The sequence below is a fragment of the Ciconia boyciana genome, chromosome 3, assembly GCF_034638445.1.
Source record: "Ciconia boyciana chromosome 3, ASM3463844v1, whole genome shotgun sequence".
Lineage (NCBI taxonomy): Eukaryota > Metazoa > Chordata > Aves > Ciconiiformes > Ciconiidae > Ciconia > Ciconia boyciana.
In genome coordinates this window covers 17,781,517-17,791,142 of record NC_132936.1, presented here as the reverse complement: position 1 = coordinate 17,791,142, position 9,626 = coordinate 17,781,517, and the positions used below count along the sequence as shown (strand labels likewise).

The window sequence follows — 9,626 nt, the reverse complement described above, 5'->3', positions numbered from 1 at the left end:
GATTGAGTTAGGAAACATTTAAACAAATAGAGCATACACAAGTCCGTAGGATTTGGTGGGATTCATCCACACATGCAGGGCTGCTCTCAATTTTATCTGGAAGGTCATGGCAATCAGAGGAGATTCCTGGGGACTGTAAGAAAGCAAATATCACACCTGTCTTCCAGAAGGGCAAGAAGGAGAATCCAGGGAACTACAAACCTGTCAGCCTCACCTCAATCCCTGGGAGGGTAACAGAGCAATTCCTCATGGAAGCCATTTTTAAATATATCACGGACAAGACGATTAGGAGTTGTCAGCATGGATATATGCGGGGGAAATCATGCCTGACCAATCTGATAGCCTTCTGTGATGAAACAACTGGCTTTGCTGATGAGGGGAGAGCAGCGCATGTTGTTTGTCTTGACTTTAGCAAGGCTTTCGACATTGTCTCCCACAACAAACTAATGAAGACAAACTGCTGAAGTAGACTAGATAAATGAACAGTGAGGTGGACTGAAAACTGGCTGAACTGTTGGGCTCAAAGGGTTGGGCTGGGCTCAAAGTCCAGCTGGAGCCCAGTCACTAGTGCAGTACCACGGGGGTTGATACTGGGGCCAGTACTGTTTAACCTCTTCATTAAGGACCTGGATGATGGGGACAGAGTGCACCCTCAGCAAGTTTGCAGACAATACAAAGTTGAGAGGAGTGGTTGGTAGACCAGATGGATGTGCTGCCATCCAGAGAGACCTCAACAAGCTGGAGAAATGCACCAACTCCTGGTCATGAACCTCATAAAGTTCAACAAAAGGAAATGCCAACTCCTCCAGCAGGTGAGGATTAACCCCGTGCACTGCTACACGTTGAAGGCTGGAAAGCAGCTTTGCAGAAAAGGACACAGGGCTCCTGGTGGACAAAAAGTTCACCATGAGCCAGCAATGTGCGCTTACAGCAAAGAAGGCCAACAACATCCCAGGCATTTCCAGCAGGTCAAGGGAAGTGATTCTTCCTCTCTAGTGAGGCACTGGTGAGACCACACCTCGAGTGCTGTGTCCAGTTCTGGGCTCCCCAGCACAGGAGACATATGCACATAGTGGAGCAAGTTCACTGAAGGGTCACAAAGATAATTAAGAGAACGGAGCATGTGTCATGCAAGGAGAGGCTGAGAGAGCTGGAATTGTTTTGCCTAGAGGAGAGAAGGCTCGAGAGATCTTATCAACCTGTGTAAATACCGAAAGGGAGGTAGTAAAAGACAACAGAACCAGCATCTTGTCACTGCTGCCCAGAAAGGACAAGTGGCAATGGGCACAAATTGAAAGACAGGAAATTCCACTTAAATATAAGAAATAACTTCTTTACAGTGAGGGTGGTCAAACACTGAAACAGGTTTCCTAGAGGGGTTGTGGAGTCTTCAGCCTTGGAGGTCTTTGAATCCGAACTGGATAAGGTCCTGAGCAACCTGCTGTAGTTGACCTGTCTTTGAGCAGAGTGGGGCCTGGACTAGACAATCTGATGAGGTCCCTTCATGCCTCAACTATTACTATTCTGTGATTCTATCAAATTAGGGTAGCCGGAAAGGTTTGAGATAAATTCCATAATTTACAAGTGGAACATAAGAGCATAAGGAGCCAGGTACTGCTTCAAGTTGCATTGTTGGCCAGGAGTTTCTATTCAAAAATACAGGATTTGTGCATATCAGGAGTGAAGTACATATAAACAGGCAAATGCTTGCAGAACAGACTTCAACAGTTCCTTTTGTCACTCTATGCTAAGTTGCTAATAGACGTCCTCCAGACTGGAATTTCCAATTGTAGAGAGACCTGTGACTGAAAAAGTAATTTAAAATCCTTTTCAATTTCTGTTGAAATCTGTTAATTCAAGGAACCTGCTGGGAAACCCTATATGATTCAACCATGCACAGACTTGTATTTTTAATGTGTGTTTGAAGAACTTGATTAAACTTCCAACTCCAAGAAATTGCAGGTTGTGGCTTTTATGTATATGTGCAACAATGTCACTGAATAAAGGGGAAATAGCATAAAGATGCTTCTCTCCACCCTTTTACTGAATCTTTGTTTAGTAGCTCACATACATACACTTTTTGGCTTTTGGGATTGTCTGGGCTGATGCCATGTTTTGGATAGTGCTAGGTGTGGTACTTGAGTAAATCATTCCTTTTCCTACAGTTTATTCCTAGCCGTGGTTATACCTCCTCTGGATTAAGTTTTCTTCCCTTTTTTTCTTTTTTTTGTGTTCTTTATTTCCCCTCCCATCTCCTTGTGGGGATGGTATGGCACATACCTGGAGACACACCACACTTAAGCTTCAGGTTCTCCTTTTGATGAGAGATTCTACAGCCATTCTTCAACAATTCAGACATTTCTCTTGGATCCGTGTCATCAGCAGTGTGAGCCTTAGCAGAGATACAACAACTTCCCTTTTCTTTCACGATAGGCTCCAATAGTCTCTTTTTGGCCAATTAGTCTGTCCAGAACAACTGCAAAGGCTTTCCCTTTTCTCTTCAGTAACAGATGGGTGCTTGCATGTTTCGGGAAGAAGATAAAGGCCGGACCTGTATTTCTCAGCCATCTGCTTCCTTGATGACCTCTTTAAACTGTGTTATGGAAGAGGACTAGCAGGGTCTCCAGCATGATGGTTCTACATAAACAAACAAAAAGGCATGGTTCTTGCTCTAAAATTTTACAGTAAAAAGAGAGAAACACTATGAAAATCAGTTAAATTATTGAGGCTTGACACAGGTACATAAATTTAATGGGTAAAGCTGCATCGTGTAAGATAGGAAATATTCATCAGTTCAATCTTTGCAATACATAATTATTTCTCATGTATAAAATTCCACCCATAGATCCTAAAAAACCTGCCAAAATCTCATATATTAAATTTTGCAGCACTACAGAATAGAAACATATGTATGTTTTATACCTGACATGAAAAAGCCTGTTGACAGATGTGCTTGTATTGAAGGGATTACAAGGTCTGTGCTGCTTAATTGCATCATTCTCCCACTTGCTCATGTATATACTTGGGTTTGTCCTGCAAGGTGGGAAGTGCAAAGCTCTTTTTTGGTGTTTGTTTTTTTTTTATCCCACACTGCTTTCTGACACTTACACAAGGTCATAATACCGATGTGCATGCTGGGCTGCTTGGAACTTTTGGCTGTATTATCCTGGGAGGAGCATTGCAGGTTTCCTACAGGACCCAATAAAACAGCCTTTTTCCCTTTGGGAAAGTGATTTGTGTTTCTTTATTAGCCCAAAGCTAGAGGCTATTTTAATCCTCCAAAGTCTGCACTTTACTGATCTAGACTCAGACTTTCATGCTTACAGCTGTGGAGAAAAAAAAAGAAAAAAGCATGGATCTTCTTTACATATGCAAGTCATGTATTCTTTTTGAGGAACAACACACAGACTTATTGTACAGAGACATGACGGCGCTAAGGAGGAGATAAAGCAGGAAGGAAGGAAGAAGTACGGATATGGAAGATCTAATACATGGCTACATAGTGGGCTTTTCAGAACAGGAGAAATATCATTGCCTACATTGTTCATACCTCTCCCTGCAGACAGAACAATACCAATGATCCCAGAACCTCTGCCTGAGGAACCTGCCTCAAATCTCCAGTGTCTCAGTCAAGAAATGGTAGAGACTGGCTACCCTGGACGGGTGTTGGCAAGTCATCTATTAGACTCAATAGATAAACCATGGTATTGGGAACACACCTGAAATATTAGCTAGTTTTTAGAATGTTCTAGTTACAGAATACAGATGTCCACTTGATTGCACCATTTGAAAGAGCCAAGTTAACCTTAAAAAGTAGTATTCCTTTGTCCTGCAGGACTGGGAGACTGTTGGGGAACATCCATGAACACCCATTTGGATGAAGGCTCCACTTCAACATGTTCTGAAACAGGCGAGTACTCACCTCCTTGGACAGCTGAAACCAACTGCCACACGTATAGCTCTCTGTCACAGTTTAGGGGCAACTGAGCCTGTCATCTTCCAACCTGACATGAAAGCAACCTCACCCAATATGGGATGTGCAGAACATTTTGTTCTTAGTTGCTCAAAGGTAGTAGAGTTCCACAGTCATAAAGCAGTCATGTAAGCAATGTTGACCTAGGCCAAGAGAGGCCAGTGAAATTAATGTTGAACATGGTTACTTCCCTGCTCTCTACAGGTACTTTAATAAGTAATTGCCTGCAACCACGAACAGTGTTAAGTTGCAAAATACCTTGCAACACGTCCTCATTTCTTGCAGGCCGTGTGGTCTATATTTGCTTAAGCTTCTAGTGTCTGGGGTGTTCTTCTGCCTGGGGTGTTTTGTCACAGATTAATTTTTGGACTTTGTTAGGCAAGTGTTTAATTACTGTGGGGAACAATATGACATGTTTAAACACAGAACCATACTAAATTCACAAAGCGTACAAGAAAATATTTAAGGAGCCCTGTCAGATTGCTAAGGAAAAGTAAATGTACTTTTTAACTGTGGGAATGCATGCAAACAAGCCAAAATTCAAACTTATGAAATGCTAGGACTGGGGCATGAGTTGTGATTTCTCTTTCATTTGAGGGTCGTCTTTTCCTTGACACCTCTTTTTTATTTGGCATGGACTGAAGAGGTTGCCTGACCACTATGTGAGGTCACACAAGCATCTCATAAAATGGTCATCTTTGCCTTTTTCATTCTTTGGGAAGCAACAGACCAAAGATTCAGAGGAGTTTGGGATGCCTGCCTCCGAACTTGGAGAGCAACTTGAGACGCGGACCATGTGTCCTTGTGTGTGTTGGAGCTGTTTCTCAGTGCTGGGTGCTGGGGCTTGCATATACTCTGCATGAGTTCCTGCATGAGTGTTTATGGACCTTCATCACTGAAGGTCGAATGGTCCAAGTGTTTCTGGTCTACATCCACCAACGGATTTATCTTTCGAGAACCCTGACAGGGTTTGCGATTCCCACATACCTGCAATAACTTTTGCCATTTTTTGCCTCTTAATTTGAGTATAGAGGTGCATTTTCTCCTGGCCTGACACTATGGTGACCATGTAGTCCTGCTCCTCTGTTTCCACAGTGTCTACAGTGGGAAAAAACAGTCCCTTCAGTATTCTTTTTCAGATAGCAAGACATGGATTTTCAATGTGAGAATTAATTAGTTCTACATTACAGGATCACAGTTTGCAGATTTAATTTTATTTTGTGCCGTTTCACCTTTGAGCTCAGCAGTCCTCAGAGGTTTCTGGTAAAACGTATCAAGGCAACAACAGACCATTTTGCGAGAAAGTGGTTTTTATTTGTTGCTTTGTTTAAATCACTTTTATAAGCTTACTGACTTCCAATGGAAAGTGATTTGCCTGTCAGCATTAATGTGGCTAAACAGGTAATTAGAGCCTCAGCCTTGGGCCTGTTTGACTTTCTCACAGCCTGGGCAACCTGCTGGGGATATTAATATCTTAGAGATCCCTGAATGGGGAAGAGAGGAAGTCTCCGAGGCCAGCATGGCCTGAGCGTTCTCTTCAGGCCGTGCAAAGTTTTTTAAAAGCCTTATGAATATACAATGTGTAAGTAAAATCAGAAATATTCTCAGCTTGAACACAAATTGCTCTATTCATTGACCAAACCCATTGCCCAAAATGCTTTTTCCCTTAAATATTGCCATTGACTGGATCTGGAAAAGCGCTGATCTGAAGCAACTACTTTTTGAATGATGCCTGCCAACCAGCCTTCCCAAAAGGACAACTTATCTGCCACAGCAGAGGGAGAAGTGGTGAGTGGTTTGCAGTTTATCACCAGGATCTCCTATAATATAGCTCTACAACTGTGAATGCTCAAAGGAACCCTTGCTAAAAAGCAATGGCTGCCGCATTGCCTGGGATGGCTTCCACCTAAAACAGACCAGCAGTATGGACCTCTGGTGACTTTTAACATTAACAAATGTCAACCACTAAAGCAGACGCACAATTGAAAAGCTAAATCACAACTTAACTTTGCTAAAACTTTTCCTTAGACTAATTCACAAGCACTATGCTTATGCAGATGATGATGGTAATGATGATGATTAGTGAAGTACAGGTTGCAGCATTTCCCACACACCACAAACCATCTTCGCTTAGGGGACAACCCTCTATGAAAAGAGGTATTGTTAGCGTAAATGAGCCCAAGAGAAAGAAGTTTAAGCAAATGGTTGACTTAACAGTTCTGCAGCATTTGTGCTATTACATGACTTTGGGTTGGGCCATTGAGACAGCGTTGGAGAAGCTGCTCTGCCATTCTCATGGGTTCTGAAACAGCAGATCCATTAAAGATGCCTCACTGTGAAGAAATTGGCCAAGTATCCAAGGCAATTTCTTTTAGGGGAAAAATATCAGGCTACATAGTTTGCTTTGCAGATCATCGTGCCACACCTGGCTGGAGGCAGCAGTCAAACCAAGTAATGCAGCACAAGCCATCAGCTGCTTCTGAAAGTTATTTGCGATGTGAGCTGACCATACTTATCTGCAAGTTCTGTGGCCAAGATAAAACCAGCTTTGTTTTGCTATTTGAATATCTGTGCACATAACTGCGTATTTTAAAATATTTTAACCTTTGTGTGGCAATTGTTGAGATGTGTTTTATTACATAATTTAAAAAAACCACACTACAGCAATTCAAAGTGATACAATTGCTCAGTTTATGTATATAAAAACACCTCTGGTTGGCAGTCATCCATGCAAGCAGCAGGCATAAACCCATTACTCGGTTTCTTCCATAGATCAAAGCCGGTCAATCTGTGAGGAGGACAGCATCCTTTCTAACAACAAGGCTCCCTGTAGCTGTCTATCTGGAAATCTCCCAATTGTACAGAAATTTTCCTCAAGCAATAGCTAAGGTGTAAATCAGTGCTTGCTGTTTTGGGGGTCTCGTTCAGAGCACAGAACGATCTCTCATGGTGTGCCAGGTCCCACAATAATTCTTTTAGTGCCTGGGGGAACCATTTGTTAAGGAGGTTGCTCTAGATGGTGTGTTGCAACACCTGGCCACGATTGTGTCATGGTAACACTTCATGGCATGCCCTTCAACTCTCCTCCCTTTTTTCTCCTCTGAAAAAGGGACTTGTGAAAAAAAATAAGATTGCGGAAGGTTCAGTGCTGAAGGCAACATAAGCACTTTCCTGGGCTCTATGTAGCAAAGGCTTGAAGCCAGGGCATGTCTGGGCACAGTTCAGACCCATTGCCTTTCAGGAAGTTAGTGTCATATGTCTGATGCTCTCCTCAGATTGCTATGTGCAACCTCCCTCAAAATGGCATTGCTGCAAGCTGCTTAATATATCAGCTGAAGTCACGAGGCCTGTTGCGTCCCTGCCACGATCTGACCAGGATTTGACTGCGCTCTTTCTACCAACCAGCTGTATGTCAGGAACGCATATGACTTGGGCTGGCAGCCCGGAGCAGCCTGTGGTAATGAGAGGCTGAAGACCAAACACAGAGTTGTACAATACTGCCTCAGTAAAGCAGTGGGATGGGAAAATTTGTCCAAAAGGCAGAAGAGCAGGAGATTTGGGGATGGCAAGTGAAGGATGGACTGGCTTAAATCCCAGCAGCTTGTGGTTCTGCTGGAGCCACAGTGCAAATGAACAGGATAAAGCGGGGACAGCAGCTGAAGGAGGCGTAGGAATGAAATCTGAGCTCCCTGAGTCAGACTGCCCTTACGCCACAGAGCAAATATAGGAGCACGGAGGGCTGCTTCTCAGGTGGTCGGGACAGAAGCGTGAGCAGGAGCTCACACCCAAGCCCAGCCGGGCATGCAGTTACCGGTGTGCGCTCGTGGAGGCGCAGCCACGGGAGCGCCAGTGGAGCTGCTGGAGCGCTGTCCGGCAGATCTGTGACCGTGCAGCCCTGCAACATGGCATCGCATGGCCAGTAACAGGCCATAAGCTTTTTAACAGGCCAAGTTGCAAGGCCTCAGGTTCTGCCTGAACTTTTCTTGACCTGCCCGCAGCTTTGTTTTACTTGGTTTAGCCATGGCAGCAATTTCTCTCTTTGACCAGCTGTCTGTATCTAATGTGTTTTACTTTAGTTTATCTTTGTGTGGTTGACCAATAGTTTTATATAGACAGCAGTAACAAGCAGTTGTTATGGGTAGGAAGAGATGTTTACAACTCTAACACGATGATGTCGTGCAGAGCAACACAGGGCTGGTACGGTGGTGGAGGCATTGAGAAGTGGAGATGTGGGATGTGGCGTAGAGGCGTGCAGGGTGGGCCGGGTGGTAAGAGCTGGGGCACAGGCTGGCACTGGAGACCCCACAGCCATAAACAGCTCCACAATGGGCAGCTGCAGACCTGGAGCTGGACAAAGCTGGTTTTAGGACTAACAGAGAAAACAAAGAAATAATGTCTAATATACGTAAATGGGACCATACATAGTAAATTTGGATGTTACCTGGACCTGCAGACCAATTAAGAAAGACAAAGGTGTGTGTTAGCAAACATACATGTATGACCCTAAGTAGAAGGAAGATTGCTATTACTGTAACTTTTTCCATATATAAATATCCTGCATTATTATTCTGTTTTTCTGTAATAATTAGATCTAGACTAATGATGATTCCTGAATTAAACTGTGAAGATTTGCATTATACCAACAAATTCTTGCCTTTACTTATATATATAAGGAATGCTTCTTTTTTGCCCATAAGCAAGATTTTGAAAGTAACTAAACTGAACACCCATTTTCTTTATTTGTATAGCTCTTGCAGTGTCCCAGGAAGAGAGGCACTATCCCCAGTGGGCTGTCTGTGGAGCAGCCCGGGCACCTTCCCAAGGTATGGCTGAGAGGGCAACTCAGCAAATGCATGACAGGGTGGAATCAAGTACCTACGTCACCTTGATTCATCCAGCACATGTTTTCAGTATGTGACTACACCCTTGCTTCCCATGGATTTTAAGCTTGAGATTTCTTAATTTAACATATGATCTAATTATGTTCTTTTGACACTACCATAAAACCATTGTCCTAGTATTATTTTTTCTCTTCTTTTCCGTGCTCTGAGGTAAATCTCTAGATTGAACACAAGATTACCCAGGAGTTCAGATTTAAATGCTAGTTTTTGTTTAAAGGTGAACAATAGTAATTACTACTAATTGCACGTGTACAGTTCTTCTTACCCAGCAGGTGCATAGCACTTCACTTTACAAATATTGATGGACTCAGTCCTGTAGTGTCAAGAAAATGTAAGTAAGCATAAATTTGGGCACTCAGCATGAAACAAATCTGGTAATACATTTGTGTAATGAAAGCGTGTAATGGTTTATGCTGATTTACTAAGCCCGTTGAATCACTGTGTAACCAAAATCCAGTTAAAGGAACTGGGAAGTGGCTGTGTAGGACAAGGGGCAAGGACTGTACAGCCTGGAAGGGTTTGCTAGGGCGGGACACTGTAAACACAAGGCAGAAAGCTTGAATTGATATTTATTTCCTCACTTATTTCTTTTTTATGGCTGTCAAATTCCAGAAAGGGATGAGTTACATTGAATGTGTCATCAAGCAGGTTGGGCTCAACATCTGTTCGCATTAGAACTGCATCTGCTTTGAGATGGGAAATTAGAAGAATAGAGCATAAGAGGAACAGTGGAGCAGCAAGTATCGCCTCAG

The 9,626-nt window shown here is 43.1% G+C and overlaps 1 long non-coding RNA gene across 1 annotated transcript in view; it reads right to left on the bottom strand.

Annotated features, from left to right (window-relative positions):
- Positions 1-45: 45 nt before the first annotated feature.
- Positions 46-9,626, bottom strand: part of LOC140648790 (uncharacterized) — a 65,457-nt gene continuing 55,876 nt past the window's right edge. The window contains exons 3-4 of the long non-coding RNA XR_012041328.1: positions 2,281-2,637; positions 46-133 (exon numbers count right to left, since the gene is read on the bottom strand). This is a non-coding gene — a long non-coding RNA (uncharacterized lncRNA). The remainder of the gene's footprint in view (positions 134-2,280; positions 2,638-9,626) is intronic.